Raw genomic sequence first — 23,078 nt, 5'->3', positions numbered from 1 at the left:
TTATATGCCAATAAACTGGAAAACGTGGAAGAAATGGATAAACTCCTAGAAACATAATTTCCCAAAACTGAGTAAGAAATAGAAAATTTGAACAGACCAATCACGAGCAATTAAATTCTATCCGTAATTAAAAAAAAAAAAAAAAAAAAACAACTACAAGCAAACAGAAATCCAGGACTGGACAGCTTCACAGGCAAATTCAACCAAACATTTAAAGACGAATTAATACCTATTCTCAAATTATTTCAAAAAATACAAGAGGAAGGAAAGCTTCCAAATTCATTCTATGAAGCCAGCATTACCCTGATACCTAAACTAGATAAGGACCACTACAAAATGAAAATGACAGGCCAATATCTTTGATGAACATAGATGCAGAAATCTTCAACAAATATTAGCAAGCCTAATCCAATCGTACATTAAAAAAATAATTCACCATGATCAAGTGGGTTTATTCCTGGGATGCAAGAAAAAAACCCCTGATAATCATAGATTAATCAACATAATAGATCAGCAAGAGAAAAACCATATAACATTCCAAAAAAATGTTTAATGTTTATTTTCTTTTTGTGAGAGAGAGACAGAGCGACAGAGTATGAGCAGGGTAAGAGCAGAGAGAGAGGGAGACACAGAATCTGAAGCAGGTTCCAGGCTCTGAGCTGTTAGCACAGAGCCCAGCATGGGGCTCGAACCCACAAACTATGAGATCATGACTTGAGCTGAAGTCAGATGCTTAACCGATTGAGCAACCCAGGCACCCCCATATGATCATTTCAATAGGTGCAGAAAAAGCATCTGACATATAGTACAACATCCATTCATGATAAAAACCCTCAACAAAGTAGGTTCAGAGGGAGCATACTTCAACATAATAAAAGCCATATATGAAAAGCACACAGCTAATATCCTCAATGGTGAAAAACTGAGAGCTTTTCCCCTACAGTCAGGAACAAGAAAAGGATGACCTCTCTCACCATTTTTATTCAACATAGTACTGGAAGTCCTAGCCACAGCAATCAGACAAGAAAAAGAAATAAAAGTCATTATGGTCGGCTGGGAAGATGGCCGAGTAGGAGGACCCTAAGTTTACCTTGACCCATGGATACAACTAGATAACAGTCATCATATCATTGTAAATAACCCAGAAAATGGCCCAAAGACTAGCAGAACAAACTCCACAACTAAAGGCAAAGAAAAGGCCACAATGAAGTAGGTAGGAAGGATGAGGATGGGGTCTGGGAGTGAAACAGACCTTGACCATCTGTGGTGGTGAGGGAGCTGGTGGTGCAGAGAAGTGTGGGAAATAGACTTTCATGCAGAGGAGCCCATGAACAGGGAGGATGAATCCCTGTAATACTTGCCTTTGAAAGTGAGAGGGGATGAATTTCATAGTTCTTACAACCAGCTGGACTTAAAGCCTGGAGTTTTTTTTTTTTTTTAATTTTTTAAAATGTTTATTCATTTTTGAAAGACAGAGACAGAGACAGAGTACAAGCAGGGGTGGGGCAGAGAAAGAGGGGGACACAGAATCTGAAGCAGGCTCCAGGCTCCGAGCTGTCAGCACAGAGCCCGATGTGGAGCTCGAACTCACGAACCGTGAGATCATGACCTGATGATGATGCTCATCAGGTCGGATGCTCAACCGACTAAGCCATCCAGGTGCCCCTGGGTGGCTAACCATGGAGTTTTAAAAATGGATGGGCTTGGATCCGCAAGGTCCCAGAGGGAATTTGGAAGTGGAAGCTTCACCCTTAAAGAGACAGCATGACAAACAGCCCACAGAGATATAGTGTAGAACCAGCAGTTTGAAACACACCAGAGGCAGATGGGAGGGAGAGGGATTTTCTCATCTCACAGTGTGCCTACAAGAAACAAAGATCATGAGAAGGCCTCTCCAGGAACAAAAGAGCTTGAAGACACCATTTCCCTCTTCCAACCCCAGGATAAACAACAGCCATCTGTAGGAACCAGCACCCACACTGGCTATCTAACTTGCTTACATCAAGTCCTGCCCCCCTGTGCTTTGGTGGATCTGCCCTTCCCAGTCATGCTCCCTTTGGTCCCAGCCCTGCAGGCTCCTCCCCCAGAAGATCAGTGCAAACGCTGCCAACACCACACCTCCTGACTTGTTCATTTTGCAGGAGCTTCAGTTCTGGCGTCAGTAAGGTCTCATTTCGCAAGCAGACCACTGCCCACCTTGTTAAAATATGTGCCACCCCTGCGGGGCACCAAACATACCACATTAGGCAAAGAGAGCCTCTTCAGACAACTGGACTGAAGGAATAAGGCCAAGACTCAACAGCAGAGCACACGCAACATACATAGGAGACACTCCCTGAAACACCAGACCTTGAGGAATAGGAGACCTTGCTCTTCAGGGCACTACAGGACCTCTTCTTCATAAAGCTTTTCTCACTATGGACAAGAGACACTGCTGACTTCCCTAACACACAGAAACAGAAGGTCAGACAAAATGGGGAGACAAAAATATTTCCCAGTTGAAAGAACAGGACCAAACCACAGCAAGAGACCAAAGCAAAACAGATATAAATAATATGCCTGATAGAGAATTTAAAGTAATGATCATAAAGACACTCACCGGACTTGAGACAAGAGTTAAGGACATCAGTGAAACTCTAACACAGAGATAAAAAAGAGAACCAACCAGGGGCACCTGAGTGGCTCAGCTGGTTAAGTGTCCAACTTCGGCTCAGGTCATGATCTCACGGTACATGAGTTCGAGCTCTGCATCAGGCTCTGTGCTGAGAGCTTGGAGCCTGGAGCCTGTTTCAGATTCTATGTCTCCCTCTTTCTCTGCCCCTCCCCCACTTGCATTCTGTCTCTCTCTCTCAAAAATAAACATTAAATTTTTTTAAAAAACAGAACCAGAGATCAAAAACACAGTAAATGAAATTAAAAATACACTTGGTATAAACAGCAGGCTAGAAGAAGCAGAAAAATGAATTAAAAACCTGGATGACAGAGTAATGGAAAGTAACCAAGCTGAGCAAAGGAGAGGAAAGAAAATTATGCAAATTGAGAATAGTCTTAGGGAACTCAGTGACTCCTTCAAGCATAGCAACATTTGCATTATAGAGATTTCAGGAGAAGAGAGATGGGGAGGGAACATTTATTTGAAGAAATAATAGCTGAAAATTTGCCTAATCGGGGAAGGAAACTGATATCCAGATCCAAGAGGCACAGAGATCCCCTCCCCCCCACCCCAATTCAACCCAAGGAGGTCCACACCAAAACATATTGTAATTAAAATGATAAAAAGTAGTGATAAAAATTTTAAAGCAGCAAGATAAAAGAAGACAGTTATATATAATGGAAACTCCATTCAGGTTATCTGGGAAATTTTCAGCAGAAACTCTGATGGCCAGAAGGGAATGGCATGATATATTCAAAGTGCTGAAAGGGAAAAATCTTCAGCCAATAATACTCTATCCAGCAAGGCTATCATTCAGAATAGAAGGAGGGATAGAGAGTTTCTCAGACAAACAAAAACTAAAGGAGTTCATGAACACTAAACTAGCCCTACAAAAAATATTAAAGGGGACTTGGTAGAAAGGAAAAACCTTAAGTGAGAGCATGAAAAGTAAAACACACACACACACACACACAATCACAAAAACAGTTAAAAATAAATATTTCTATAAAAAACAATCAAGGGATTCATAAAATAGAAGGATATGAAATATGACACCATATATCAAAAACATGGGGTAGGGGGAGGAGTAAAAATGGGTTTAAACTTAAGTAACCATCAACTTAATAGAGTGCTATTGCATAAGAGGTTATATACAAGCTTAATGGTAACCAAAAATATGTAATAGATATGCAAGGAATAAAAAGAATCCAAATATATCACTAAAGAAAGCCAACAACATAGTAACAAAATGGCAAGAAATATGTATAAATAATTGCTTTGAACGTAAATGGACTGAATGCTCCAATCAAAAGACACAGGGTGACCAAATAGATTAAAAAAACAAGACCCATCTATATGCTGCCTACAAGAGACTCATTCCAAACCAAAAGTCACTTGCAGATTGAAAGCGGAGGGATGGTAGGTGCCTGGGTGGCTCAGTCGGTTGAGCATCTGACTCTTGATTTCAGCTCAGGTCATGATCTCTTCTGAGTTCAAGCCCCACATTAGGCTCTGCACTGCTGGTGCAGAGCCTGCTTGGGATTCTCTCTATCCTCCATCTCTCTCTCTCTCTCTCTCTCTCTCTCTCTCTCTCTCTCTCTGAGCCCCTCCCCCACTTGGGCTCTCTTTCAAAATAAATAAACTTTAAAAAAAAAGAAAATGAGGGAATGGAGAAGAACTTATCGTGCAAATTGATGTCAAATGAAAGCTGAGGTAGCAATACTTACATCAGACAAGATAGGCTTTAAAACAAAGACTGTAACAACAGACCAGAAAGATACTATATAATCATCAAGGGAACAGTCCAACAAGAGGATATTACAATTGTAAATATTCATTCACCCAACATGGAAGCACCCAAATATATAAATCAGTTAATAACAAACAAAATAATTGATAGTAATACAGTAATAGTAGGGGACTTTAACACCCCAGTTACATTGATGGACATACCATCCAAACAGAAAATCAAGCAAACAATGGCTTTGAATAGCACTCTGGGCCAGATGGATTTAATAGACATTTTCAGAACATTCCATCCTAAAACAGAATACACATTATTTTCAAGTGCACATGGAACATTCTCTGGAATTGATCACATGTTAGACCACAGAAAAAGTCAACAAATTAAAAAAAAAAATCAAAGTGCTATGAACTAGAAGTCAACCACAAGAAGAAAATCTGGAAAGCACACAAATACATGGAAGTTAAATAACATGCTACTAAACAATGAATGGATCAACCAGGAAATCAAAGAAGAAATAAAAATTACATGGAAAAAAATGAAAGTGAAAACACAATGGTTCGACACCTTTGGGATGCAGCAAAAGTGGTTGTAAGAGGGAAGGTTTTTTTTAATGTTTACTTTTCAAAGAGTCAGACAGAGGGAAGGCAGGGGAGGGGAAGAAAAAGAGGGAGACACAGAATTCGAAGCACGCTCCAGGCTCTGGGCCTTCAGCACAGAGCCCAATGCAGGTCTCAAATGCATGAACTGCAGGCTGAAGTCAAATGCTTAATAGACTGAGCCACCCAGGTGCCCCAAGGGAAGTTTATAGCAATACAGGCCTAACTCAAGAAGCAAGAAAAATCTCAAGTAAACAACCTAACCTTATACTTAAAAGAAGCTAGATACAGAAGAACAAACAAAATCCAAACCCAGGAAAAGGGAATAAAGATTAGAGCAAAAATAAAGGGTATAGAAACTAAAAAACAATACAGATCAATGAAACCAGGAGCTGGTTCTCTGAAAAGATCAACAAAATGATAAACCTCTAGCAAAACTCATCAAAAAGAAAGAGAGAGAATCCAAATAAACAAAATAAAAAATGAAAGAGGAGAAATAACAACCAACACCACAGAAATACAAACAGAATATGATGAAAACCTATATGACAACAAATCAGACAGGGTAGAAGGAATGCATAAATTCCTAGAAACATATAACCTCCCACAACTAAAGCAGGAAGAAATAGAACATTTAAACAGACCAATTACCAGCAATGAAATCGAATCAGTAAGAAAAAACAAACAAACAAACTCCCAGTGAACAAAAGACTGGGACCAGACAGCTTCACCGGCAAATTCTACCAAACATTTTAGATACCTATTCTTCTCAAACTATTCCAAAAAATACAAGAGAAAGGAAAGCTTCCAAACTCATTCTATTAGGCCAGTATCACTCTGATACCAAAATTAGATAAAGACACACAAAAAAGAGAACTACAGTCCAATAGCTTTCATGTATAATAGATGCAAAAATACTCAAAATATTAGCAAACCAAATCCAGCAATACATTAAAAAAAAAAATCTGTGCCAGGGGCACCTGGGTGGCTCAGTTAGGTGTGTGACTCTTGATTTTGGCTCATGTCATGATCTCATGGTTTATGAGATTGAGCCCCAAAGTGGGCCTGCTTGGGATTCTCTCCCTCCCTCCCTCCCTCTCTCTCTCTGCCCCTTTCCCACTTGTGCTCTCCCTGTCTCATGCTTTCTTTCAAAATAAACATTTTAAAAACAATTATACACCATAATCAAGTGGGATTTATTCCTGAGATGCAAGGGTGGTTCAATATTTGCAAAACACATCAATAAGAGAAAGGTTAATAACCATATGATCATTTCAATAGATACAGAAAAAGCATTTGAAGAAGTACGACATCCATTCATGATAAAAACCCTCAACAAAATAGGGTTAGAGGGAATTTACCTCAACACAATAAGGGCCATATATGAAAAACCCACAGCCAACATCATACTCAGTGGGGAAAAAGAGTGTTTCCCCTAAAGTCAGGAGCAAGACAGGATGTCCACTCTCACCATTTTTATTGAACATAATACTGGAAGTCCTGGCCACAGTAATTACATAACACAAAGAAATAAAAAACATCGAAATTGATAATTAAGAAGTAAAATTCTTGCTATTTGCAAATGACATACTATATAGAGAAAACCCTAAAAACTCCCCCCAAAAAACTCCTAGAATGGATAAATGAATTCAGTGGAGTCACAGGATTCAAAATCAATGTGCAGGTATCTGTTGCATTTCTACACACTAATAATGAAGCAGCATGAAGTGAAATTAATAAAGCCCCATTTACAATTACATAAAAAATATAGAAATAAATCTCACCAGGGGTGCCTGGGTGGCTCAGTCGGTTAAGCGGCCGACTTCGGCTCAGGTCATGATCTCACGGTCCGTGAGTTTGAGCCCCGCGTCAGGCTCTGTGCTGACAGCTCAGAGCCTGGAGCCTGTTTCAGATTCTGTGTCTCCCTCTCTCTGACCCTCCCCCGTTCATGCTCTGTCTCTCTCTGTCTCAAAAATAAATGTTAAAAAAAAAAAAAAGAAAGAAATCTCACCAAAGAGGTAAAAGACCTATACTCTGAAAACTCAAAAACATTGATGAAATTCAAGGTGATGCAAAGGAATGAAAAGACATTCCATGCTCATGTATTAAAACAAGTATTGTTAATGTCTATACTACCCAAAGAAATCTACATGTAATCCCTATCAAAATACCATTTTTCACAGAGCTAGAACAAACAATCCTAACATTTGTATGGAAGCACAAAAGACCTTGGATGGCTGAAGCAACCTTAAAAAAGAAAAGCAAAGCTGGAGGCATCACAATTCCATGTTTCAAGGTATATTACAAAGTGGTAGTAATTAAAACCATATGGTACTGGCATAAAAATAGACATATAGATGAATGGAACAGAAACCCAGAAATACACCCACAATTATATGGTCAATTAATCTTCGATGAAGGAGGAATGAATATACAATCAGAAAAGGACTGTCTTTTCAACAAATGGGTGTTGGGAAAACTGGAAAGCAACATGCAGAAGATTCAAACTGGACTACTTTCTTTCACAGTACACAAAAATAATCTCAAAATGGATTAAAGACCTAAATGTGAGACCTGAAACCATAAAAGTCCCTGAAGATACCATAGGCAGTAATCTCTCTGATGTTGGCCATAGCAACATTTTTCTAGGTATGTCTCCTGAGGCAAGGGAAATAAAAGCAAAAATAACCTATTGGGACTACATCAAAATAAAGTCTCTGGACAGTGAAGGAAATAAACAACAAAAGTAAAAGGCAACCTACTTAATGGGAGAAGATATTTGCAAATGACATATCTGATAAAGAGTTAATATCCAAAATATATAAAGAATACAACTCAATACACCCAAAATAAGCCATTTAAAAAAATGGGCAGAAGACATGAACAGACATTCCTCCAAAGAAATAATAGAGATGGCCAATCAACAAATGAAAAGATGCTGATTACCACTCATCATCAGGGAAATGAAAATCGAATCTACAATGAGAGATCATCTGATACCAATCAGAAAGGCTAAAATAAAAAATACAAGAAACAACAAGCGTTGATGAGGATGTGGAGAAAAAGATACCCTTGCGCACTGTTGGTGGGAATGCAAACTGGTGCAGCCACTCTGGAAAACAGGATGGAGGTTCCTCAAAAAATTAAAAATAGAACTACCCTATGATCCACTGATCACACTACAGGTATTTACTCCCAAAATACAAAAACACTAATTCAAAGAGATATATGCATTCCTATGATTATTGTAGCATTATTTATAGTAGCTAAACTATGGAAGCAGCCCAAGTGTCCATCAATGGATGTCCATGAATGGGTAAAAATGTGGTGTGTGTGTGTAGCAGAATATTATTGAGCCATAAAAAGAATAAAAGCTTGCCATTTGCAATGACCTGGATGGAGCTAGAGAGTATGATGCTAAGTGAAATAAGTCAGTCAGAGAAAGACAAAAACCATATAATTTCACTCCTAAGTGGAGTTTAAGAAACAAAACAAATGAAAAAAGAAGAATAAGAGACAAACCATAAAACAGAGTCTCCACTATAGAGAACAAACTGATGGTTATCAGGGGGTGATGATGGGTTATCAGGGGGTTATCAGGGGGTGATGATGGATGAAATAAGCAAAGAGGACTAGAAGTACACCTATGATGAGTTCTGAGTAACATATAGAATTGTTGAATCACTATACTGTGCACCTGAAACTAATACTATGTTAATGATACCGGAATTAAAAAAAAAAAAAAAAAAAGGAAACAATAGGACCTCACTTTTCTACAGCAACACTAACTACTAGAAAAGAATGAATTTCATCTTTCAGTTTCTAAAGAGAAACTTTCCAACCTAGAATTTATATATAAATATATACTCTATAAGAACAAATAACAACATAGGAAAAGAGTTACAAAGATAGTTCAGGTTATTCACTGAAAGTGCACATAGAACGCTTAATATAGGGACTATTATACTCAACTTCGTCATTCTGCAATCGTAACTAAAACAGTTATAGTGATTTTACATATCAATATTTATATGTTCACTTGGAATGAACACTTATCCAATTTTTTAATGTGGTAAGAAGTTGGATTATTTTATCCAAGCTCATTCAGATAGGCATTCATGCTCCTTGCAGGGGATAAGGTGTATCTACGATGCTTCCATGTTTTATTTTAATAACACCCACCACAGGGAAACCAGCCTCAGAGAGGGAATATTGACAGGAAAGGAAGAGGAGATTTGTCAGGTAGTTTCTTGACAAATAATTCCAGTGGGGCTTATTTTACAATCTAAATTCTGGCTAAAAATAAGCACTGTAAATTTTACTTTTTTTTTCTTTTATAGAGAAGAGACAGCTTTTCTATTTTAATGTCTATTATTTTTGAGAGAGAGAGACAGAGACAGAGAGTAAGCAGGGTAGGGGCAGAGAGAGAGGGAGACACAGAATCTGAAGTAGGCTCCAGGCTCTGAGCTGTCAGCACAGAGCCCGACATGGGACTCGAACTCACAAACTATGAAATCATGACCTGAGCTGGAGTCAGCCGCTTAACTGACTGAGCCACCCAGGGGCCCCAAATTTTACTTTTTGACCTTGATTAATAATTGAATTATAAATTTTTTTCAAGCTTGATTAAAAATTAACTTGAATACTGTTAGAAAAGTAAATGAAGGCTTACAATTTGCTCAGATTTTTATATATTTTTAGCTTGTGGTTGACAATCTACACACGTTGCAGTGTGGTCCCACTATGTGTGACCATTCTGCTGCTGGTACCCCCTGAGAGTCCTGCACCTGAAATGGTCCACATCTCTTGGTAACCTGCTCAGATAATGTGGCAACGTCAATTGCTCCAAAAGCATCTAGCCATTCATTCCCTATTTCCATTCTTATTTTGTTTACGGACTGGCATCAGCCCACAGACCACTCTTTGAGTTGGGCTGGTATGGAAGACTTCTAAGGTAAAAGGCACCTTTTCATTAAATTTCCCATTGCTAAGTGAGGACATTTTAAATATTTGATATGGTTAGTTTTGCTCTTAGCAAATCGCTCTCATGGTATGGAGGAGCAGGAAGAAGGCAGACACCAAAGCTGGGCTATACCTTTTGGCCAGCCGTCCAGAGTGGGGAGAAGGTGATGACTTGGAATGGCCCCAGGAGTTTCCCTTCTCCCTCAGAGCCACACCCTCTCTACCATTTTTCACTGGAATACAAGTTCTGTAGTGAAAAGACTCCCTCACATTGTTGATTTCCACCCTCAACAGCCCTTCACCCCATGCCTGACCCAAACCTACCTGGTCCTTAGGACCCTCTCAGAAAAAGGCTGTCATTCCCCACTCTCCACATTCCTGAGGGCCCTGGACCTCCTTGCTCTCTACTACTTCCTTTGGATTGTTCTTTTCCCATTACCTTTTTTTAGAACCACTGCCATGTTGAAGTCCATGCTTCCTGACCCTCAACCTCCCTCCCCACAAGGCTGTCCTTGACCATCTTCCTGGAAATTCCCCCTCATTGTTTGAGGGTGTAACACTGAGCTCATAGTCTTTTTCTCCAGTTTATGTCTTGCTGTCAGCCTGGGTGGCTTCAACCACCATGGGGATGGCCCTTTTGGCTCTGGGCCTTCAATTCCTATACTTCGTCATCTCCACTGGCCTCATCATGACTCCATTTTTGATGTGTTCTTGGACCTTGAAGAATCTAGGCTCCTGGCTCCTCTGCCCCTTTAATTTGCCACCCACCCTTCATTTTGTTACTTTTCTTTCTATCCAGTCTTCTAGACTGTGCCCCATCATTCCAAAACAAAGTTCCTAAGTGAAAACCCCAATTCTGGATCATTCGACTCTTCACCTTTTTTTCCTGATCAGACTGCTGGCTTCTGGTAGAGAAAATAAACCATGAGCATGGATGCCAAATTATTATCTCCCACCCCCGCTGGGCCTTCCAAGTAGCTAGGCAATTCTACATTTCCCTTGTCACTATCTCTCTCATTCTCTTTAGGTGCTATTTCTGCCCTTCTCCACTCCTCACTTTCTACTCTACCTCTACCTCACTCTCAACAAATAAAATTTCCTCTGTCTTACACATGAAAAGATGCTCAACGTCTCACTCATCAGGAAAGACCAATCAAAACCACACTGAGATACAACCTCACACCAGTCAGAGTGGCTAAAATTAACTCAGGAAACAACAGATGCTGGGAGGATGTGGAGAAATGGGAACCCTCTTGCACTGTTGGTGGGAATGCAAACTGGTGCAGCCACTTTGGAAAACAGTGTGGAGGTTCCTCAAAAAATTAAAAATAGAACCCCCCAAAATAAAAATATGACCCAGCAATAGCACTTCTAAGAAAAGGATACAGAGGTGCTGATTCATAAGGCCACGTGCACCCCAATGTTTATAGCAGTGCTTTCAACGATAGCCAAATTATGGAAAGATCCTAAACGTTCATCTACTGATGAATGGATAAAGATGTTGTTTATGTATACGACGGAATACTTCTTGGCAATGAGAAAGAATGAAATTCTGCCATTTGCAGCAACGTGGATGAAACTAGAAGGTATTATGTTGAACGAAATAAGTCAGAGAAAGACCAATACAATAGGTTTTCACTCATACATGGGTCTTGAGAAACTAACAGAAGACCATGGGGGAAGGGAAGGGGAAAAATAGTTACAAACAGAAGGAGGGAGGCAAACCATAAGATACTCTTAAATACAGAGAACAAACTGAAGGTTGACTGGGGGGTGTGGGGGAGAGGGGAAAATGGGTGATGGGCACTGAGGAGGGCACTTGTTGGGATGAGCACTGACTGTTCCATGTAAGCAATGAACCACAGGAATCTACCCCCAAAACCATACTTTACACACTGTATGTTAGACAATTTGACAATAAATTATAGTTCAAAAAATTCCTCTGTCATAGAGAAAATTCATCACACAGGAATGGTCTCGATTTTCTGTGACCAAACCTGTAAAATTGCTGCAGGCACACTCCTTGTTTTTGCTCTCCTTCTGTTATAAAGGAGGGTGGGTTCTTCTGGACTCTGGCCCATGTCTCCACCAATTCAATGGATCTCAGCCCCTACCTCCTTTTCCTGGGACCTTATTTCATCCATTATATCCTCACTCACCTGTATTTTAAAATCCTTCTTTATGAAGAATTTCAAACTTAGAGCTAAGAGTTATATAACAAACAGTATGTTCTTACCATCTGCGTCAGTCAAGGCTCTTAGTTACAAACAAGAGAAACCTGCCATAGATGGTTTAAAGAGAAAAGAGGCTAAGCAAGGAATAATAGGAAGATTTCAGAATCTCCTAAGGACAGAGAACCTGGGCTGGAAGCTATGGAGGTAGGAACATTTCCAAATCATGCTACTGGCCCACTCCACGAGAGCCACTGTAGTCCAGACTACTGATGGTGTATATGATTGATGAGGCCAGCTTCACAAGCTCATGCCCCAGCCGCAGAAAGAGGCTGGGGGAAAAAAGTTTTGGCTCCTCCTTGGGGGATGTAGAGAATTCCCAAACAGAGGAGGGATGTTCAAAGGTGCTGAATAGACCAAAAGAATGTTGAATAGCCCCCACAGTCCACCCCTTGGCTGTCCACCCCCTCTTCTTCCTTTTACTTCAAACCAAACACCTCATCAGCAACAACACTTCCATTAGCAGAGTACAACTGTCCCTCTCGCAAATAGTAAATGCATGGCCTTCTCTAAAGAGAAGTGTAGGACCTATAGGGTATGTGCAGACCTGATCTTCCATCGTGACCCTGTCCTGAGACACTGGGCCTGTGGATGCATCACAATGTTAGCCATTCAACACATCCTATATGAAAGAATAAAGTCAACGTGTCAGTTGTTAAGCTATTGTTTCTCAGCTCCTAACTCACCATTTTATACATGAATGGGGCTAAGGATGGGACTCTGCAAACCATTTCCACACGAAGTGCTACTGACGGGAGCATCACTGTGAGGCTTGTCACTTCCTGTTTGTGCACCTTTCCCATAAGTTTCAACTAGCAACACTTCTTCTCCCTGGAAGAAGCAGCTGGTTCCAGTTAAGTCTTTTCCCTCATTCCCAGAACCTTCCCCAAAACTTCATCTCGCTCGTGCTCTCTCTCACTCACACACTCACACACTCACACACTCACACACTCACACACTCACACACTCACACACTCACACACTCACACACTGCTCTGTGATCACAGCCAGGTAGCGCTCTCTCCTCTGAGGTCTGGGCTCCACTTCCTCAATACCACGCCGAGCTTCTACATTTAATGAATCCCAACTTCTTCCCTTTGTTCCCCCAGTCCTGCAGAGGTGGGGCTCTTCTTCCCGTTAATGCTACTATGTCATCCCAGGTTTCCTTTGCTTTTTCAGTTTTCAACACCTGTTCGATTCTCTATAGTCCATCTGTTGAAAAAGCCAGTGTGGTAGTCCTGCTTTCTGGTTGGCAATTAGGACTTCCTTCCTCCTACACCACCTACTTCATGTTTCTTTTGTCCTCAGCTGGGCAGAATTCTTTACTCAGTGAAAATAGTGCAAGTTTTCACCTGGGGAAGATCTGAACCATCCCCGGTGGCTATGCCTGTTTGGTTGGCAGGGAATGTGGGCAGCTTGGTGAATAAAAGAAATGATGATTATCAACTACATCCTCACGATCTGTTCAGAAACAAGGACTTTAGTATTATAAATGAACCAAAGTCTATCTGCCTGATGTGCAGAGACAATTACATGAAAACGTCAAGCATGTAGAAAGACAAAGGTTTATTGGAGACACAGCCAAAGGAGCTAAGAGGGCAAGCCTCAAATCCACCTTCCTGAGGAAGTCAGGGATATTTAGAGGCAAATGAAAAAAGTCTGGGTCAACAGTTGCATCTGTGCTCATTGGTCGGCAGCGGAGATTAGTACTGTTATGGTTACTGGTTTCCATCCCCACTGTCTTTTGGTCACTTCTTATTCTTGAGGAAATTGGGATAATGACCATTCTAGTAACAACTTGCCATAGTGAAGATCAGAGTTAGAGGGATAAAAACTTTCTGCACTCATTAGAAATACTCTTCAGTTCCAGGTGGAAACCCAACATTCTGTATTATCAAGATTTTTGTTCTTTATTTCTCCTTTAGGCAAACAGTCTGATTTCTGGGGTCATTGACCATGGACAGGTGCTGATGGGTCCCCACTGCATCCCCCAGCTCTTCGTTATCCTTAATCCATAAAACTGCTTGTGTTACGAACAGTTCAAGGTCTGGATTTTCTAATGGCAGATACAGCAAATCTGAATATCTGGAATAAACTTGTTCCAGTATCTGTGTGCCTCTGGTGATCTTTGAGTGGTCAGTGCAGCAACAGGCATGAGGTTTGTCCAGGCATGGGCTGTTCTGGCAATTTTTCTCTGAAGTCTGTATCACATTGTCCAGGTTCAGTTTGGAGGGCTTTGGAGAAGGCAGTTTTAGTGCTCATTGACTCCAAGTGAAAAGGATGGGAGAAACTTGCAAATGGTAGTTTGAAGAGTCATACCCAGAATTCAGGAAATTGGGATCCAGTCCAATTGTATAGGTAAACAAACACTCAAGGACAGTTATCAGAAGTAGACTCTAAAACCACCCTCATTCCCAAAGACAGATTACTTTGTAAAATTAGTCTAATTTTAATAAACTTGGCTTTTTTACATAAGCACAGCAAGAATAGTGATTGGCCATACAGGTTGTTGGTTTTTAATCGGTTTTGCAGGTACTTTTTCATAAGGAATTTCAGATTAAACTTTTAACAGCCTCTTGAGGCCAAGAAGCCAAGCCAAATACTTGACCTCAAGAAGACAGGTATCACAAGTGAGGTCTGGTGGCCTCTTCTTGAGGTCCCCCAAATATCCTGAGATTCCTGCACCTGCCAGAAAGTGGCCTTCTTTACTTACCTGGTAAGGCTACTGGGAACCCTATAAGCAAGATACCAGGCTTATTCTTTTCCAAGGGGCTTCATTGGCTCCATAAAGGCAACCTTATCACTTAAAACTGTCTGGTTGTATCAGTTTATGCACATCTCTCTCAAATATGGCATTCTAGTCAAAGTCATGCTAAAACCAGTGTTTCCAATTATGTCCTGACATAAGGAGACCAGACTCTTATTGAACTTATGCAAATAAATAATTGCCATGAGAAGATCATACTCACTAGACTTTCTAAATTCTGGGAGGGATCAAATAGGGAGAAAAAGAAATGTTCCGTATTTGTTTTCAAAGGAGTATTTTACCAGATTTCTGTAAGTCATAGCTTCAGATTTAGAAAAGCAAACGTTAGAGAACCAGCAAGGTGTCAAACAGAAGTCTGTTTGAATACAGCTTTTCCATTTGTTCCAGAAATTCTGGTTTTAGAATCTTTAGGTATCAGAGACCTCTGTCATTATGATGCAATTAACGAGGAGATTCTGTGACCACATTTCAATAATTAGAATAAGTGATGACATTATATAGGATGTATCAAAGCCTTAGGAATTCTATATAACTGCTCGAACAGTTCTAGCATTCACCCATAGAATATAACCTAAAAAGGTCTATTAGCCCTTACTTGGCAATGCTTCCCGTGTAATTTGACATACCAAACAAGTGTAATTAGTCAAGATGACTTCGTTTAGAAGTTGAATTTTGAGAAATCTGTCTGAAATACGAGGTGTTGAAACACATGCCTAAATAAGATTACAGATGACAAAGCTTAATACTCAATTATGTATTTAGCCGAGGTGGCAGTTAGGGATTCTAAAGCCAAATGCAGTGGGTTACGTAGTTGCTAACAGAACTTAGTTCTAGTTGTTCATTTATTCGTTCACTCATTTATTTATATAATCTCTACACCCAACGTGGAGCTCAAACTCAAGACCCCGAGTTTGATGCTCTGCCAACTGAGCCAGCCAGGTGCCCCTAAATCGTAGCTCTTTTAATTGAAGCTTTGTTTTTCTAGGCAGGTGAAAGAAAAACCTTTGTTTACAAGTTAGACCAATTATGTAAGAAGAGTGTCCTTTTAATAGATTGGTATACATCTTACACCAACATACATCTGATATTAAAACTTATTCATTCCAACAGGATGAATTAAAAAAAAAAATGTGTGCAGTCCCACCTTTTCTCGCCCTATCTCCCATGTTGATATATTTACCAAGACAAGGACATCCAGAGGGCTGCACGGACCCGGGTTTTTGGAGCGGGTGCTGGGATGTGTGGACTAGAATCCCCGTCAGGAATCAAAGACCTTCAGCTGTAGGAATGCTGCCAATGAGCCTCAACTCTCAGAGGCCATCAGGGATTGCCCTGACTGAAGACAGCTGCCTTACCAAGGGCATGCCTTCTTCCCAGGTGGCCACATCCAATGACTGTTATAAAAATCCAACCCTTTCATCCCAATTTAGGAGGATTCTTTTAGACCTCTTCGGAGAATCAGTTGAGGGTTCTCTTGCTATCCTATCACTTCTCAACGTCTGCCTGATCACTCTCACGCTCCCTTCTGTTCCCCAGGTGCTGATCACTCCCTAATGAAATTTTTTGTTTTGTTTTGGTTGTTTGTTCGTTTTTGGTTTTTTGTTTTTTTTGTTTTTTTTACACATACTAGCCTACATAATCTTAGTCCTGACCATGCACAGAATTCCTTTCCAAAGATTCCCTTCTCACAAAACTACTTTTTCCTTCTCCCAAACCTACAATTTTTTTTTTCAGATTTTGTCCTAACTTTTCCTTCTCAACAACCAGTCTCACTTTCCTTGCATACAGAGTTGTTCCCCTCATTCAGTAGTCGTAACTATGTTAAATTATTTACATCTGTTTATTTCTTAGATTACTTATAAAACTTCACAAGGCATTAGACAAAGTTCTAAGGGGCTTCCCCCCCTCTTTTCTGACAACTTTTGCAATGGAGATAACATAAACTTATTTGATTTTAAGTATGGACAGAATAAGTTTTAAATCTAATGTTGATAATTCTAAAGCCGTATCCATTTTAATTAAACCAACCTTAATTTAGCTTTCATAGCAAATATTTTCCCAGATCATATGAACTTTTAAGACTTTTGGATTAGTTTCTATCTTTGAATTAGAATGCCTAATTCTTACAAGTGCTTTTTTAAAACCAACTAAATAAAGCTCTTTTAATACCTTCCAGAGGTAGAGAAAATCTCTCACATTTACAACGTATATGGAGAAATACACAAAAAAGATGCAAACCAAATCTTGAAAACTCGATCTCCAAATACCTACCTTTTACAAAACAAGTGTAATTGTAAGATGGTATTATAATTTATGGATCCATTAATTTGTAATTTTCCTCCAGAGCCTAATGAATACTGTAGCCAAGCAGTGTTGAAAAAACAAAAAAACAAAAGACTACAATTTTGTAGAATACAGCCCAAAGGGTAGCATGTGGGGATAAATCGTCATTTCCCATTTTCCAGTTGGAAGACAGCTAGCTTTATTCAAAGATACCAGAAGCTGAAGCAACAACCAAACTGAATGAAGCCCAGAAGACCTCTACGAGCGTTGGTTCCTCCTCAAAAATTGGAGCATCACCAACTGAACCTATGGCTTCCTGGTTTCCAGTTCCTCCCTAAAAGCCAGCAACTGAATCAAAGGGCTCCTTAATCAGTTTTTTCTTAAGCAAGAAAAAGAGCCTAAAAAACCCAAACTCCCTACTTGGAGGCAGCTGAACGGGAGGGAGAAATGAATTTACCTGTCGTCAAACACAAAATACTTACCAAGAGACGTCTGTGCGTAGTGAAACCAAAAACCATTTTTGGCCAAAAGAGTTCAGTTAAGCACCAGCGATTGGTGGCTCCCAGTTGGGGTGGGGTCCTGGGCACGGTCCCCAGGACAGAGAGCCTAGGCAGCTGGCTGGACCAGTCACTGGACTTCAGTTACCAACTGGGGGCCGACAAGCTACGGCCAAAGAGCTCCTGACTGGGTCACCCAACTTGTAAATGAATCCAACTTCTCATACACAGCAAACACAGTCACGGAAACATGGAGGACGCCACAAGAAAGGATTTATTCCAGAGGCAGCCGAGCGAGGAGATAAGACCAAACTCAAATCTGCCTCCCCAAAGGAGGAGAGTCCGGGATATTTAAAGGCAAAGGAAAAAGGTCTGGGTAAAGAGTTGCACCTGTGCTTCTTGGGCTGCCGCTTCGAGTAGTTTGGTTAACCCTTCGGTTACTGGTTTCTGTAGCTGCTTATAAACCCTAGTGTCTTTCTGTATAGAACCCGTAGGGTAGAAGAGGCGTACCAGTTGGCTGGCTGTTCCAGTAATGCTGGTGAGGGGTAACATGGCTCTGAGCAAGCTGGTGGCAGTGGCAGTCATAACAAGTGGGCAGCTTCTAAAACATTCTGGCTTTTTTATAAAGTATTTTTTAAGTTTATTTATTTTGAGAGAGAGAGAGAGGGAGCACAAGCGAGAGAGGGGCCAAGAGAGAGAGGGAGAGAGGGAATGCCAAGCAGGCTCTGTGCTGTCAGTGCAGAGCCCAATGTGGGGCTCAAACTCACGAACTGTGAGATCATGACCTGAGCTGAAATCAAGAGCCCGCTGCTTAGCTGGCTGAACCACCCAGGCGTTTTGAAGTGACGCCAACAAGATTTGTTGATGTTTTCTTTCTTTCTTTTTTTTTTTTTTTTTTTAATTTTTTTTTCAATGTTTTTTATTTATTTTTGGGACAGAGAGAGACAGAGCATGAACGGGGGAGGGGCAGAGAGAGAGGGAGACACAGAATCGGAAACAGGCTCCAGGCTCCGAGCCATCAGCCCAGAGCCCGACGCGGGGCTCGAACTCACGGACCGCGAGATCGTGACCTGGCTGAAGTCGGAGGCTTAACCGACTGCGCCACCCAGGCGCCCCTCTTTCTTTTTTTTTTTTAATTAAACATTTTAAAATTTATTTTCAATGTGGCAAAGTATACTGAATATAAAATTTACTACTTGAGCTTCTTAACTGTACAGTTAGCTCTGTGGCATTAAGCACATTCACATTGTGGTAGAGCCATAAACACCGTCCCTTTTCATCTTTCCCAACTGAAAAGCCTGTGTCTGTTAAACACTAATTCCCAATTCTCCACTCTACCCGGTCCCTAAAAACCACCATTATACTTTCTGTCTGTATGACTTGGATTACTCGCATATGTGGAATCATACACTATTTGCCCTTTTGTGACTGGCTTATTTCACTTAGCAGAATGCCCTCCAGTTCCATCCACGTTGCTGCAAACGGCCGGATTTCATTCTTTCTCATTGCCAAGTAGATTTGTCGATGTTTTCAATGAAAAGCGTGAAGGAAAGAGGAGTCACAGATTACTGCAGAGATTTTGGCCTGAGCACCTGGAGGGATGGAGTTGTCATCAACGGAGTTGGAGTCCAGGCAGTAGCTGGAGAAGGTTGGGGCAGGGGAAGGTCATCAGTCCAAGTTTGGATTTATTGAGATTGAGGTATCCATTAGGTGTCCAAGGGGAAATGCTGCCTAAATCTTTGCCTCTGGACCCGATTTGTCACCTCTGGCTAGAATGTGAAAGCCCGATGTTAGTGCCATGTCTCTGGTGCTTAGTTCTGTGTCCGGACCACGGTCATCTCAGTAAACAGCTTTTGAATGAAAGGCTGAAAAAGTAAGTGAACAACTTCAGGGGTTTCCCACACAGACCAAAGTTTGTGCTATCCAGATTCCAGTCCCACGATTCTTTTCCGGACAGTGGAAGAGAATAAGAATTTAAATCTGCATGCTGTGTCTGGTGTTCCTTGGAAACCCATTTTATGAGTTCATTAATTATAGATGAAATCTTTCTCCTTTGAAGTGGAGAAGTCCCTCAGAGAGACAGGAGCCTTCCCCTCTGCCGACAGCCTGAATTCAGCTGGAGGCTGGGTCAGATCGAAGATGGGGCTTCAGCTCTGGTAGGGATGAGATGGTTCAAGTATGTGGCACGGTTGCCCCACTTCTCTTCTCCCTTTAAATGTGGGTATGTTTTTTGTGTCGTGTCTTCTCTCAGAACACCTGACTGGACTCCAGATCACCTTCCCTTGGGACTTCCCTCCGTTCAAGTGCAAGTCCAAGTCATTATGGACCCTCCAACCGGGCGTTCCTGATGGGGACCACAGCCAGATCCAACCCTTCCCTGGGGTCCAGCCCAGAACAGGAGGAGTTAATTCGGATACTGCGTATACTCACTCTAATTCGGCCACAGTTAGAACTCCTGTGTAGGTCTGACTCTGCCATGAGCTGCCTGTCCTGCACCCTGGTGCCACTTCCTTCGAGGAGACTTCCTTGACCCCCAGTTTGGGCTTATGAGTCCTCGTTATGCAAGGAAGACACAGAAGGCGAAGGTGAAGAGAACAAATTTTTACATCTCATCCTTTATGTTCAAAGTGCAAGAATACATGCACCCAATGGAAATTAACATGTTTACTTATTTGAAGTTATTTTTCCTTTCCATTTTCCTCCACTCAGATCCGGAAAGCATAAGGTACTCACTAATTAGAGGTAACCATAGCTACCAAGTCGCCTTCACGATATATCTGAGACTTAATTTTTCTTGGTTTTAATTCTACATAAAGCACTTCACTTGCTTGTGGCCCTTATTCTCTCTTCAGTTTCATTGGGTGATTTTCCAAACCTAACATATTAAAGGCTCAAAATTAAAATAATAAAAGAAACCATCTCCATTCTTAGAAAACAGCCCCCGTACCCTGAATCCTCTGGTTTTAAAATTTCAACCAACTGTTGAGATAACCAGCAGGTTGGGAAGGAGAAATGGGCCTGATCCTGCAGGTTTCAACATGGGCACCATTGTTTCTTTGAAGAGATGCTTGGTACCCAGAGGTGTGCGTGGGTTTTTTAAATGTCCACTTGAGGGCGCTGTTGACTTCTGTAGGGGTGACACCAAACCTCCATTTCTCCAGTTAGGTAAGTTATTCAGCGTGAAGAACTTCACTGACACCTGGTTTCCAACTTGCCTCGGTGGTGGTTCGATGTCACTCAGAGACTGGCACCCTCAGGCAGCTGCCCGGCTGGCTGGCCCCTTAATTCAGCCACACTGCTTTCTCCTAGCTTCTGCGCATTACCTGTCAGTTCCTGGTGCACTGCGCTATGAATTCATGAGTCTACCAGCTGGCTCGGTCTCTGTACCTGCCATGTCAACACAGTGCCTGGCACACGGGTGTAGTTCCACGCGTGTTAAGCCAGTGAAGGGTTTGTAACAGACCAGACAAGATGATGTAAGGGAGTAGCTGAATCCTTTCCAAAAAGGAACTTAGAGATCGAACACATGGAAGTCATGCTGGCTGTGGTCCACAGGTGTTTGGGCAGGTAAGGCTTGAACTACCGCCAATGCCTGCTTCTATTCGCCCACACCAGCGTGTGAGCCATGGGCAGGAAAAGGCACAAAAGGTGCGGGCCTTGGGACTTGGTTAGATGTAGCATTCCACACGGCAGCAACTCTTGTTCTTTCTTGAGATTTTCCCAACCAGAAGCCTCTTGGGAGTCACATTAAGTGAGTCAAAATTAACATAACAAATTAAGCCACCCCTTCTTAGAGAATAGCCTGATGCCATTAATGACTGGGTTTCAAATTTTGGCACATCTTGAGATGACATCACATCTAGATCCTATAGTTCCAGTAGGAAGTGCCAGACTGAGAGAAGGCTGGGAGAAGGCAGGGGAAAATCCCCGATGGCTCCAGGCGATGCCTTTCTTAAGCTTAATGCACTAGAAACCGGAAGTGAGGTCGAGGGCACGGACAGTTCCGGGAGATGCCTGTTAGTTCTGGTTTGAGGAGTGACATAGGAAGCTCTTAATGCCCAGAAAGCATGAGCGTTCCCTGGTTTTCTATTTCTTCTCGTTCTCTGTTCTCTCACGCGACAGCTCCCAGGCAAACCCACACCGCGGTGGTGACAGTCAGTAATGAAATCAGTAGGAGCCAAAACTCTGAACAAGGGGAACCTGCTCTTTGATCAGAGGAGCTGTGATCCCAAGAGGGTGAGGCCAGCCCCCACGGCTTTTTTCTCCTGCCACTGGGACCTGAATGGAAGTGGGTGGAAGACCCAAAAGGGGAACCCGCAGAACTGAAAAGGGCAGGGGAGACTGCAGAGAAGGAAGGGCTCAGGAAATTGAGTCTGTATCATTGTTTACGGACGCCTGAGCCCTGCATGTCTGGATCAGGTCCTAATTAGCATATCAAAGACTTGGAGAATTTAAGTTATGGTCTACCAGCCTACGACCCTGAATGCCTGATCCCAACTGATCAGGAAATTAGTACTTGGATGGGAGAACTTCAGTTATATGTAGAGCACCGCTCAGTTCCCACAGCGGTCACTGGGGGATTTGAGAGTTTCCAAACCAGGAAACCTCATTGGACTTCACTGAAAATTGAACTGCATTAGAACCATACCCCACAGAAGGTGGGCTAGACCTTGTAGACTGACCCTAACCAGGTTAGGGTCCTAACCGCTAAAACAAAAATATCAACATTTTTTGTAAGACTTAAACAAGATCCATAATGCAATGTTCAAATTGTCCAGGATACAATTCAAAATTGCTGAGCATGCAAAGAACCTTGAGCTTTTCAGTTTTTTCTCAGAAACCACAATCAGCAGACACCAATGATGAGATTTCACGAATGTCGGAATTATCGAAGACTGTCAAGCTGCTGTTCTAAAAGTGCTCAAATGAGCAATCGCAAACATCCTGGAAACACGTTAGGATAGAAGATCTTCGCAAGGAAATAGGAGATCTGCATGGAGATTCTAGAACTGAGAAATATAAAACCATGCTAAGAAACTCACTGGTTGGGACTCATTAGCAGAAAGGAAACGACAGAGAAAGAGTGAGGGAACCAGAAGATTGATAAATAGAAATTATCCATGGTAAGCCGCAGAGAGGAAAAAATGAACAAAGTCTCTGGAACATGTGGGACAACAACAAAAGGTTGAGTGTTGGTGTCATCAGAATCCCAGGAGGAGACAAGAAAGCATGTGATGCTGGAAAAGTATTTGAAGAAATAATGATCGAAAACTTCCCAAGTTTCCGAAAGATACAAACTTACAGAGTCAAGAAGCTGAACAAATCCCAAACAAGTTAAACTG

General features: G+C 41.5%; 1 protein-coding gene across 1 annotated transcript in view; it reads left to right on the top strand.

Annotated features, from left to right (window-relative positions):
- The window catches only part of TRAK1 (trafficking kinesin protein 1), a 158,550-nt gene extending 138,155 nt beyond the window's left edge, over positions 1 to 20,395 (top strand). The window contains exon 16 of the transcript XR_007457566.1: positions 19,988 to 20,395. The gene's annotated coding sequence lies outside the window, so the exon portion shown is untranslated. The remainder of the gene's footprint in view (positions 1 to 19,987) is intronic.
- The last annotated feature ends 2,683 nt before the right edge of the window (positions 20,396 to 23,078 follow it).

Source organism: Panthera uncia, chromosome C2, assembly GCF_023721935.1.
Source record: "Panthera uncia isolate 11264 chromosome C2, Puncia_PCG_1.0, whole genome shotgun sequence".
NCBI lineage: Eukaryota > Metazoa > Chordata > Mammalia > Carnivora > Felidae > Panthera > Panthera uncia.
The sequence above is the reverse complement of the archived record's forward strand: the minus strand, read 5'-3'. Positions and strand labels throughout refer to the sequence as shown.